Here is a 13,571-nt window from a genome sequence, read left to right on the forward strand (position 1 = left end):
TTTTAATATCATTTAAATATTCATTTAACACTTGCAGTTTATTATCAACTGTATCAAATTTAGAAATTTTTAAAATTTTACTTTAATATTAGGAATTGAGTTCATAAATTAAATCTAAATCTAAATGAATTGATAATTTCATTAGAGCATTAAATATTTTATTAATATTTGTAATAGATTCATAAAATACTTTATATTATATATATTATGTACAATAGCAGTGATAAGCAATAATTTCAAACTTACATAATTTAATTAATAATGATTAAATATAAATACATTGTAAGTATCTTCAAACAATATGAATCAATATTTAAAATATATAGTTTAATAAAGCAAGTTCTTAGAAATATCAATTAAACATTTAACATAAATATATTTATTATTTCATTATTTTATCAGTATTTCATAGACATAGATATTTGAATACTATTAACTACTTAAAAGGTCTTATATTCTATTTTAATTAAAATTCGAAAGTATTCGTCTTGATGATTTTAGAGTATTTTCGTAATAATTAGCTTTTAATAACTTTACTTATACCTTTATTAAATTATGCTCTAGGATGAGGATTAAATTTATTGATTTTCTACAATGGATAACATGTGATAAGTATTTAAATTAAGCCAAAATTTCTTTAGAAAACTGAAGATTTCCTTATAAATACCATTTCCCTTTAGATTAAGAAATCATTTATTGGTTAAGTGTTTCAACTAATTATAACTTTTAGTATGACATGGTAATCTTCAATGAATGTTTTCTAATCTTAGATGTCATTTATCCCCTGTTACAATGTATACAATAAATGTTACAATGTATACAATAAATGTTACAATGTATTTATTGAAAGTAACCCATTATTATTAGTGGAATAGGGAGAGATCAGTCTTGCTGGTTATAGCAATTGTAACTTTACTCATGCATAAAAATAGTCAGTCAATTTAATAATTGCTTTCTATGCGAACGTGTTTATTATACAATGTATCTAATAATCCCTTGATAATCAATATTTGATGACGATATGAATATTATGTTTTAAAGTTTTATTTTTTAATCTCTATTAATAATAATGGAAGATGTATGAGACTGATGCTACGAAGGCCTAATCATTTGACCAAAAACTACTAAATTTAGCACAAATATACTTTGGATAATGCGAATGTACAACTTGTTGTAACTTGTAATTTTAATTAATTAAAAATTAAGATTTTTCTCACTTTCTGCAATAACATTCAAAAATAGAATAGCAAAAAAATATTTTTTCAAAATTTACAAAATATATTTTTATGACTCAAATTAAATTGCTTACAAAATTTTCTGGATTTCAATAATTTTTTTAAAATTGTTTTCAACAATAGTTTTCATAGTTTCAATGAAATTCAAATCGTTTCCTTGGATTCGTCGAATTTTCAATCTTGTGATTTTCCTTCGTTCTTGAAAGCTAAGAAAGAATGAGTTTGCTTATTTTCTGGAAAACTTATATAAGAAATAAGAAAGTGAATGAAATGTGCCGAGAAAAATGTCAGGCAATTAGAAAACAGATTTCCAAAATAGCTACGTTTTAATGGCAGTGTGACATCACGGGACTGGACTCCATTAAGAAATTTCATATGCACAATAAACAGAATAAGTGTGTTATTAAAATAACACGGATTTAATATCAATTAAAATTTGATGCGCGATTATGCACTATTATGCATTATTCTCGTAATGCTCTTCTTTGTTATGAGAATAATGCAAAATCAAATAATGCATAAAAATCAATAATGCATAATAGAATTCATCAAAACCACTATTTTTGATGGACCAACTGGCCACCAAAAGCTGCCTGTAAACAATTTTTTCCACCAAAACAATAATTGTTTTTTAAAATTGTACAATTTATGCGGTTTTTTTTTTTTTTTTTTTTTTTTCGTATCTGCTTAATTTGGCTTAAACATTATAACACAAAATTAAAGTGATACAATTCGAATTAGATATTTGATGTATTGCAGACTATCTTCGAATTTAAAGCTGTCTAAAATATGATTCCAGCTGGTCAAACTTAATTCATTTATATTTCTCTGGTTTGAACTATCAAAATTTCGATTCAAAGACTTCCTGCAATTTTCTAGGCGTTTCAGAAAACCCTCCCCGTCAATCAATATGTAATTTATCAACACTCATAAGTCGACTCAAGACAACATCGTTACTTTTGTAACAAATAAATTACTTTGTTACCAGAAGTGCTAATTAGTTACAAGTAGTTGGTAGTTAAGATAATAGTATAAAAGTTATACACCCTTACGTTAATGGGTATCGAATTTGCGACATGATAATTAAAATGAAAATAAAGGAAGAAATAATCGGTTTGATGTTACTTAATGATTAATAAGATAATAGTATAACCTAAATAAGACTGTGTAACTATTCATTTTCTAGAGGAAAGTTGCTGATTGCGGAGAAAATGATGCTTATGCAAACAGTATTTGAAGCAACGAACATATTTTATCAAATAAATCATATCATTTGTTGTTTTGAGAAATGTATGAACAAAGAAGAATCCAAAACAAATAAGTAGATAGTGAATTTTTCAGTTATTCTTTATTTTAAATTATGGCACATTAATTAAAATAATACGAATTTGTCTTATTAGTCTTGAATTCTCATGCTAAATCCTAGAATGCATGCTGGTGTGGTGTGGTGTGGAGAGGGGGGTGCCAGCTCAGGTGTCGTCCTCGTCATCTGACCGGGGTTCAAAATTACGAGGTCCGTCCCAAAATAGCCCTAGTGTTGCTTCAAACGGGACGTTAATATAACCAAACCAAACCTAGAATGCATGACTTATTAATTTTTTAACCAAAAAAAAATGTTTTGAATAGCTGGGAACTGGGAATAATATAACTGGGAATTTGACTGGGTGTTTAGTTTTTTTTATTACTATTTTAAATATATAATTAATAATTAGTGTATAAATGAGCGTGTTGATCGGTGAATAGACTACCTCCTTTTCTTTTCTCATACTGTTTTTTCTTGATATTTTGCTTTTATGACAATAAATCCCGAAAAGCCAGCTTCTCACGAATCTGAAACGAAAGCGATTCAAATTCTGTGAATTTTAGAATTTAGAAGTGAATATTCCTTTTCTATTAATAGTCAAAACTCAAGTAATATTTACTGAAAGCGATATAGGCAAAAGTGCGAAAGCATCTATAAACAGTCTCACTGGATTTCTTATAATTTAAAGTAATTATTTAAATATTTTTTTAGTATATAAAGTTTACAAAACAAAAAATAAGAGTATAAAATAATTTCTCTTATGACAATCGGTAAGGGGAATAAATTTTCAAGACAAATTGTGTGGGGTTTTGAATATGTATAAGGAAAACGAATCTGTATTGGGCTAGGATAAATTATTTTATGTTTTTAATCCGTTTTATAGACTTGGAATATTAAAAAAAGTATTTAAATAATCATTTACTGCTTTTTATGCTTGCATATATGAAATTCTGCAATCAATTTTAACCTAATTCCGCAATGAGTTACACGATGACAAAATTAATTCTGAACAGACAATAAATCTAGTTAATATTGCCTTATCTTCCAATTCTACGCTAACTCATCTGGAAGTTAATTGAAAACCGATTGCAAAATTTATGGCAAACAGACATACTAGCAGACAAACAAAAAAGGCGAGTTAATAAAAAAAAAAAGTGTTAAAATAGAAGTGCTGTTAACCTCTGCCGACAAAGAATATTTGGTGTTTTCATCCCGATTTCTGACTTTTAATTGTCTGTGCGTGGAGGAGTTTGAGGAATTCGGACACCGAACTGGCGATTATTAAAATTACTAACTTGTTCTTCGAGAATACTTTGTGCATTTATATACCAATAAGTCCCACAGGGGCCATCTCCTAATTGAGGATGAGCAATGGCCGGCATGGTGAATGATTTTCTCCACCCCTGTTTGTACACGAAAAGGTAGGGGTCTGGCTCCTCCCATCGATGACAAGACGTACTTCCTTAGGGAAGGATTGAACCGTGGCCGGTGATAGCCTTTAGGGCTCAACCACAATTCCCACCAGTGTTGCTGTTGCGGCGGTCCGGTCATTCAAGTTTTTTCGTGTGCTTTCCGGCGGGTCGGAGTAGTCAGTTTGTGATATACCGATACAATATACGCAAAAATCTTGCCATAACCATACAAAAAAACACAACTTATTTATTAATTGAGTCTTCTGAGGTTTGATAATTTTGGGGTCATAACTTATGAATAATGTCTTAACGACATAATTTAAGTTAATGATGTCATTTCATCATAAGAAAATGTTTTAATTCATGTCGTTTTTAAATAAATAATTAACGCTTTATGCCCCAATTTTCGAAAATGAATTTAAAATGCAAATAAAATTATAAAGATTCTGCTGTGTTCATAAATTACTTAACTGTTAAAAATGTGCTATAAATAATACAGAATAAGAGATAGGGAAAAAAGACTTACATGATTTTATTTAACATTCCAAAAAATGTTATGTTAAAAAATTTTAACGTAATCATAATTACTTGTTAGACAAATATCAAGTATTTCCACACTTGCGGAATCACAGTAGCTATCTCTGTAGTAATTCTATTTCTTAATTCTCCGGTGGTGCGAACTTCTGTTACATAAACTCAATTCTTCAAATATCCTCAGAAAAAGAAATCGAAGGGTTTGATATCGGAAGATATCCCTGTCAATTTGGGTATGCTTTATCAAGGAAATCAAGCCACATTTATTAGATTTATGTTTGAAGCGCCTCTGAATTGTTTTCTGAAATATCGTTTCCCATAACCAGGAAACATTTTTTTACTGCGTGGCTTCATTTTTCCTGCAAATAAATTAATGATGGCAAATTGCGCTTCTTTAAAATGAAGGCAAATGAAATTCTTTAAACTAAAGATTACAACAATACAAATAATTTCCTGATTCTTTGTAAAATTATGTTTCAATTTCATTTTGTTTGGTTAATAATTTTATATTTATGTTATTGTACAGAATTTTGATATTTATTGTACAGAAATTGTGTAGAATAAATATCATCTTCAAACCTATATGGAAGTTTAAACTTCCAGACCACAGCAGTTACTGGATTTAATAATTTCTCTCTTTAGTTCTATGATTTTTTTTTTTTTTTTTTGAAAATAAGAAAAAAAAATAATTCATAGAAATAAAAGTAAGAATTAATGTCATGCTTCAATAACTTCGGGATTTAACTTTTCCATGCCATAGAATGAAAACAAGAGATTTGCTACTCGTGTTTTTACTTATAAATTGAGCCGTATTTTTATCTAGAAGTTCTGAATAATTTATCAGGAACAGATATACACCAATGCATAATAGATAATAAAATTATCTTAAAACAACCTGTTCGAAAAATACCTTCCGTTTATACAGATGATACATTTTGCGCAATAATCCCGTCAATGAATTTTGTTACCGATCATCGGCTGATAAGTTTACACCTGTTCATTTATAACTGAAATATGAAAGGTTTTTATATAATTACAAAACAGTAACATAATAGAGCTCTGAAGAACACAGCAGAGATATTTCAATTGTTAATTATTAGCTTAACGTTTATTTTAACAATTCTGTAATTAATGTCATTAAATATTTTTAAAATTATTTAAAAAAATTGATTAATGTATTATGATTTTAAATTTTCTAATTAACTGTTTATAAAACACTACACATAGCAAAATTTATTATTTTGTATGCTACAGAAGTTTCATGAACCCTTTGCCCTCGAATGGTGCCTCTCTCTCTCACCATTGAAGACGATGCATCATTTTGACGTTTTATTTATTTTTCAGTTTTGATAAAAACGCCTACAGAATGGTGAAAAGATGAAAATTAATTTTTTAAAGAAATACGACTTAAAAGTATATTTATTATATTAAACTAAGTATATTTATTCAGAGCAATAAAAAAAATTCTATTAGGTGAATAATTATGCATCGAATTACTTTTCCAAATGCAAAAGGTTAAAATTTGAAATAATATATATACCAGCTCAATATGTTCAAACCATGTCAAAAACGCACAATTAAAGAAATAAATGTGAATTATCTAATATTCAACTTTCATTTATAACTGAAATACGAAAGATTTTTATATAATTACAAAACAATTAGTAACATTATACCGCTCTGAAGAACACAGAAGAGACACTTCAGTTGTTAGTTATTAGCTTACAGTATATTTTGATAACTCTATAATTAATGGCATTAAATATTTCTAAAATTATTAAAAAAATTGGTTAAAATGTCATGCTTTCAAATCGTCTAATTGCTTATAAAACGCTACACATAGCAAATGCATTATTTTATATGCTTTATATTAAAATTTAATATTAATATATATCGGTGCAAAATGTTCAAACGACGTCAGTCACACGAGTAAAAATCCTGTACGTATTATCTAATATCTAACTGCTCTTCCTTTTCTACAAGACGCTAAAAGCATTCCAAATGAAAGTGCCTTTAATATATGCCGAGGAAACGTGAATGGACTTCATTGAATCCATTCCTCTTAATTAGGTTTTTGGAAATAATAATTAATTGCCACAACGATGAATATTTTTCAGAGAAATGAAGTTCCGGTATTGATATAGACACCTTAATCTAAAGATAGCCTTACTTTATTCATCGTAAGCAAAATTTTGCCCGATACGATGTTCAAATGATGTCACGAAATGCACTATATAGTACACTCCCGATTATCCGCGGAATTGGGTGGCACGGCCGCCGCGGATAACAAAAATCGCGGATAATCCGAAAAAAAGCTAAAAACGGGTATAGCAAATGAGAAAACAGTCATTCCAACTTTGAAAAATCGCTTTATGTACAATAAAAAGTAAAATAAACAGCAGGAAATGTTTAACTAACGCTTAATATTTTAGTATATCACTCAAAACTAACTTAAAATGCATTTTGTTAATGAAAACAGAAAAGTGTTTTGTATTTATGAGAGGCGTCAAGGATACACAGAAAAATTAATGCATATGTACTGTTTTAATACTGTAATGTATTATGTAATTACAAAAGCATAACTGTAAAACTACACCTTTTTGAAGAAATCAAACTTTGTGCGGCAGGCGCGGATAATCGGGAGTCTACTGTATTTATTGTCCTATGTTATGTGGGTTGGAATAGACTTTTTTGCTGAAATCATACCTCACTTCGCCCCCCCTCTCCCCTCGTATTTGTGGAAGTATTGTTTTGTTAAAATCGGAAATCGGAAATATTTGTTAAATATTTTTCTTGTAAAATATGAGTGCAGATGGTATGAATATACAGTACACTCCTTATTATCCGGCCAAATGTGACGGAAGGACTGGCTGGATGGGCCAGAATTCTGTGAATTCATTTGTTTACCCACCAAAGTTTTTATAATAAAAGTCATTGCTGTAATATGTATTTTCTCGCGTCTTATTTTCTATGCCCTCCATTTATCTCAAGCCACGTAGAATGTGAACGTGGCAGAGACCCGCTGAATCATAGAAGCAGTTGCCGGTAAGGTGTCGAGTTAAAATAGAAGGCTCTGCACTGGTAGTTAATATATTTTTATATACTGCGCTGCACGTTTCAAGCATTTATTAGAGAAAAAGTAATTTAAAGCATATAAACTGTTCCCATTTTAACATAAATTCTGTAATACCTAACTTAAATGTAGGAAATACAAACAAAACATTAACGTAAATCGTAAGCCTAATACTTAAGAAAACTGGCTCAGTGATTTTATTTTTCACTGATAAATGAATACACAGATATGAAAATGTAACCCTAAGATAAGAGTCAAAATTTAAGCTCTTAGGTTTTGAAAAAGTTCTTAATAGATGACTTAATTGACATCATTAATAGGCGCCTTGCCTGCCTCATTTAATTACGATAAAAGAAAACTAGGTCAGATAGTCACCAACCGGATACTCGGGAATGTACTGTAAAGTTTGTTTGTTTTTTCTCTAGGACGGTCTTATTTTATTCATTACAATTAAAGTTTTATAAGACACAAAATTATCCTGCATTTACATTCCAGTTCATAGTATTTTCCTATCATTTACAACAATAGGATCTTTATTAAAATATATTTAAAATATGGGAATTAGATTTTGTGTCAGAATTTGGAACCACGGAACGTTTTTGAAAATATCCATCTCATAGACACCGTGTCTGATGGGAAGTCTCCCTCCACAAATAAATCCCCACTGGACATTTTGGCTCCGATTTCGTTCTCCTGAACGCCGAGACCGTCCTTCCTACCACGTGTCTTCGTAAATTGCGAAAACAGCTGGAAGTTATTTTCACTCATCAACGAGTGAGATTTCCCAAATAAAGTAACAGCCATTCAAAATAGAAAACTAAATAAATGAGTTCTATTTAATAGTTCATTAGCGAGAAAAAATCGGTCTTGTCTTTTTTTATCATTGATATTTTCTTTTCCCAAGATCCCGAAGATGCTTTACAAACCCCTTTGGAACCCAATCGATACTCCTTTCTTGTTTCCGTAGACTCGTGTCCGTGACGTCACAGGAAAAAATTTATTGGACGATCGGTGCGTGCGTATCTCAAGGTCAAAAAACGATGTTACATAACACACCGCAAAAGTTTGACACGTGTAGGAGAACGGACGCAATGTTTTGGCAAAAATCGCCAGCAAGGGTGAAAGTGAGAATGGAATTAGGCGATATCGGGTTTCTCAGAGGCAACCCTTTGAATTGTTCTGTTGCGTGCTTCTACTCGGCGGCTGCCAGCCAAGGAAAAGATCACCGAGGGCAGCCAGGGTTATTGTTAAATTCTAGGGGTATTGAGATCGGTAATATTGTTTGTGGAGTCGGGGCGATGGAACTCGCAGACAGTTAATGGCTGGACAAAAAAATATATATATAAATTATTTCAGTTGGATGTCTAGTGGAATTAGTGAATTTAAAAGAATTTTCAAAATGGTTCAAATGTTTTGATAGAAAAGAAGTAAAACATTTTAACTGTTTTGAAAGCTTTTATTTAAAACTATATAACATAGTATCTTTTAGTTCAAATTGAAATATCGATCTACTATTAGTTAGTAATTTTGTCTCAAAAGCTGGTCAGAATCGTCTTATGTAGAAGGTGTCGATTAAACTTTTAATGACCTGTATGTAAAACTCGTTAATCCTGTCAGCCTCGAAACTTTCAAAATGAAATTTTTTCTCAATTTTTTTAAAAGAAAATTAATATAAATAGCCTTTTTAAATTTTTATTTGCTTTGCCAATTTCTTTTGTTATTTACACCGAATATACTCAAGGTACTATACTCACACTCTTGCCTTCCTTTTCCTAAGACCATTAGCTAGCATTGAAGCTGCATATAAACTTGTGATAAATAGTGTAGTTTTATCAATTAACTTATTTAATATTGAAACAAAATTTTAAGTAAAAGTTCACACGCGCACATCACTTACAACATGTATTTTTTTATGAAATATCAGCAGTTTCAATTGAAAAATAGAAATCAAAGAACTAGCTTTAGCTTTTACTTTAAAAATGGAAATGAAATGTTGATAAGATTGTTTAAAAAAAGTAATTTTCAAACTACTGCAGGTAATTTAAAAATTATTCTCGAATTTCTTTAACTTAGTTTAAATTTATAAAAAATATTTTCTGTTTTGAAATTTTTTCATAACAATTAAGTAATTGTGCAACAAAAATATCATATCAGAGGCTGGATCTTTTGGCGTTTCAAACCTGGTACCAAATCTTATTTCAAAACAGAAATTTTACACACTGGATAATAACTTGAAGATTAGACGAACTTAATCACAGCATGTAAAAACTTATAATAAATAATTACAATCAATTTGTACAAACGAAGATGGATGTTTTTTTGTCTTTATTCAAGTTAAAAAATACAAAAGTAAATTAAAATATAAGTTAATGAAAAACTATGGAAGATTTTGGGGTTTTTTTAACTTGTATCTTTTAAAAATATTATCTCACAAAAATAATTTTCATATAATCTTTCAGCTCAAATAGTTATCTTTTTAATGAGGCCCATTTTATATGCATGCAATTCGTTTTCCCTATTTTAATTTCTTTTTTAATTTTACTTGATACACTCCTTAACAATACATTTAGTGTTATGATGAAAATTTAAAATAATTTTATTGTTCCATCAAATTATTCAATCATAGGTTTGCCAATATTAAACTGAAGGAAACGTTTTTTACGGACATTAACAAGCAGAAGTAGACATTCATTTCCACTATTATTTCATAGTATATACACTTTAGGTTGCATCCATTAATTTTATATTTTTAGTCTCATTCATAAACAACAGTAAAATTTTAAATAAATGCATCTCATATTAATAGTCTTATAGTCAGTAAAGTAATATTCTGGTCGGTGAACCAAGCACAAACTGGTCAGTCGTGGTGCCATCAGAAAATCAATCTTTTTAAAAATTCTTAAATAGTATTATTTTTTAAAAATTATCGCGCATTTTTCACAAATACATTTTAAGATTCTATTAATAATAAGGAATATGTTAAATTGATGGGCCATGGATAGCTTACAGATAAACTACAAGTTCCGATATGTTTCAATCTATCTAGAATCCATCTTGTAAGTGGAAATATGTGAAACATATATTATCTAATTTTAATAATATCCTATGCATATTAAATCTAAATTTCAGGATCCAGCTAATGGAATGCGGAAACTCAGAGAAAGGGAGGGAATGCCGGTTCAGGTGTCAACCCTGCTGTCTGAATCCTGTTTAGTACTACAAGGTATATTCCAAAATAATACTTTTGTTACTTTATGATGTGGCTTTGATTTCTAAACCTCGATAAATAAATTTTAAATACTATTTTTTTTATTACAAAATTTTTTCTGATTCAATTTAGAAGCATATAAAAAATTGAGGGTGTGGTCATCTCGAAGCTTTTTCGCATGTTTCTTAGTAAAAGTACGATTCCTTTTCCACTCCCCCATTCAAATTACCTACTTTGGGCCAAAGCGTGAACATCATGAATGAAATTGCGCATATGAACATTTTGTTCTTCGTAGCAGTTATGAATAACACTGATTATACACTTTAAATGATTTTTTGAAGGACTCTTGAAAATCAAATTTGTCGCGAAGCTATAATTTCAGTAACAAGATCACTTAACAAATTTCATCTATTCAAAACGTTGCCTCTTTGAGTTTTCACGCTTACTTACTTTCAAATGTCCGGACTAAGCAGAACATTAATCTACTGACGAATTGATTTCAATATCAGTCGACGATTTATGCTTTAGATGATAAAGCTATGTTCCAAATCTTATTTATCTAGACTTTTGCATCTTGAAGTAATTTTGTTTTCTTTGACTAGAACATACAAACATCTTTCTTGTGCATTGATATTATTTAAAATTTGAATTAAAATCTGCAAAATAACACGTACCAAATTTTGATTAACTCAAAACATTTTTGAAATATTGTGCTCTCAGACAGAAAGGTGTAATTCCAAAAATGTGTTTTTAATTACTCAGATGTTTGTAACATGAAGCTTTGTTACAAGTTCGTATTCGAACTTCCGACAGTTTCAATACCCCCCCCTCTTGTACGAGAAATTAAAATTTAAATATATCCGTTTCAACGCAAATTTCAACTTGCATCTAGCAGTTGCTAAAATTACGAATAACTCTTTTGCTGTTTTAATAATTGTTTATTGATTGCTTGATAGTTTCTTATGTAAAATAGATTTTTAAAAATTTAACGATAAAAAATAATAATTTTAATTTATCTATGTTCTAATAGTAATTATTTCTTAATCATTCGGAACTAGGCTTATCTTTTAATTCACCAAGTTTACCAAGCTCTCATTAAGTCAGTTTATAATTATAAAACATTAGTGGGTAATTCATCATTTATGGGGATTAAAATATATTACATGAATATTATTTTCAATACAAAAACTACTTTTGTGTAAAATATTATAATATATAAAATCTTTTAATCGTCTGAATTTTTATTTAAAATGAAAAGAACATCATTTGAACCAGACGATTTTTCAAACATTGCTAATATCATATTTTCTACATTGCTATATACATATTTCAAATTTTTTACTCAAATAGTGAAATTTAAAAAGTGTTTTACAATTAACCTTTAGTTAATAAATACAATTAAGTAGTTAATTTCTCATTAACAGAAACATGGAAATAAATCAAATCAATAATTTTTTCTGATCTAAATTGTTAACCATCTGTTATTAAGCTTCTTCTTTAAATGTTCTTCCAGAATATTTTTTAAATATACATTTGTTTTCCTTTAAACATCATTAAATCATTTTTTTAAACTGTTCCTAATTAAAATATTATTTATGCTCGAAATTGCTGGAAATCTTTTAATCAAGCCATACCATGCCAAATCGCGCTTTATTAGGATAACTGAAGTAGTAATTTTGAATTTCTTTCAGATAATAAGGATCATACCTGAGGAGCAACTCAACTCTAAACTTTCCGAAATATACCGAAAAGAACCAGTTATGAATTTATTTATCAAGACCATTCATTATAAAGTAAGTAAATGCATACTTTTCACATAAAATAACTAAATTTTTAAAGCATCAGTATTTTCTTTAAATGGTTCCTTACTTATGTTTTTACTTAGTTTCTAAAATCTTTTACATCTTTGTGGCATTAAAAATTTACTCTTTTTGGAAGAGAAGATTGAAATTGTTGCACTCAAATGAACAATTCTCAAAGAAGAAATATAATTACAAAGCGCATCAAGAAGAATAGAATCAAAGAAATGCCACCAAAGGAATAAATACCTAAATTGCAATACAGAAATTAGAAGGAATAGCATCGATCAAGTTATGATCTTAAAATAATTCTTATTTTTTAATTGTTAAGAAGATTAACGCTACTGGTTAGTATTTAGTATTTAAGTAGAATTTTTCTCCATCAAAATTGGAGCTAAAAACATTTTAGAAGATTAAATACCCGTACTGCGTTCCCTCTTGTCAAAGAAGCGTGAACGGAAATTAATTTTCAGTACAAAACATCCCCTGTAAAAATACTTCATAATGATCTTCCTAGCTACACAGCAATGCAAATTTGCGAAATTCGAAGAAGAACCCATTTATAAAAATTCTGAAAGAACAATAATCCTTCGTTTCCAAATTAACGATGAAGATTAAAAATTTTTTGTAAGATAATTTTGTAATTTCTTAAACATCATGCTCTCGGAACCATTGTCATCAAAAATCTGTTTGATTTACTACAGTGCAATTAAATTCATCAGATTTAAGTTGCCAGTTGTTTTTTTTTAATGTGAAAATGCATAATGCGTAATTATGAAAGATATGAAAAAAGTTGGGAAATCTTTTGAATTATTCTGCTAAGATAGATGCGAAATGCGTTATTTCTAGCTATAATTAGATACTTAAGACAATTTTTGCTTTTATACAATGGTTTGTTATTCATCTGTCTTTTATAGTATTATCTTTAGTTTTTTTTTCTCCATCAAAATCTCCGTAAGTTATGATTTTTTCCCCCTTCATTTCAACAATTTAGCAATGGAAGATTA

The 13,571-nt window shown here is 29.0% G+C and overlaps 1 long non-coding RNA gene across 1 annotated transcript in view; it reads left to right on the forward strand.

The window, feature by feature from the left end:
* The window catches only part of LOC129983787 (uncharacterized), a 30,067-nt gene extending 17,515 nt beyond the window's left edge, over nt 1-12,552 (forward strand). Inside the window, exons 2-3 of the long non-coding RNA XR_008785451.1 lie at nt 10,687-10,780; nt 12,457-12,552. This is a non-coding gene — a long non-coding RNA (uncharacterized LOC129983787). The remainder of the gene's footprint in view (nt 1-10,686; nt 10,781-12,456) is intronic.
* Nucleotides 12,553-13,571: the final 1,019 nt, after the last annotated feature.

This window comes from Argiope bruennichi, chromosome 9 (genome assembly GCF_947563725.1).
Source record: "Argiope bruennichi chromosome 9, qqArgBrue1.1, whole genome shotgun sequence".
NCBI lineage: Eukaryota > Metazoa > Arthropoda > Arachnida > Araneae > Araneidae > Argiope > Argiope bruennichi.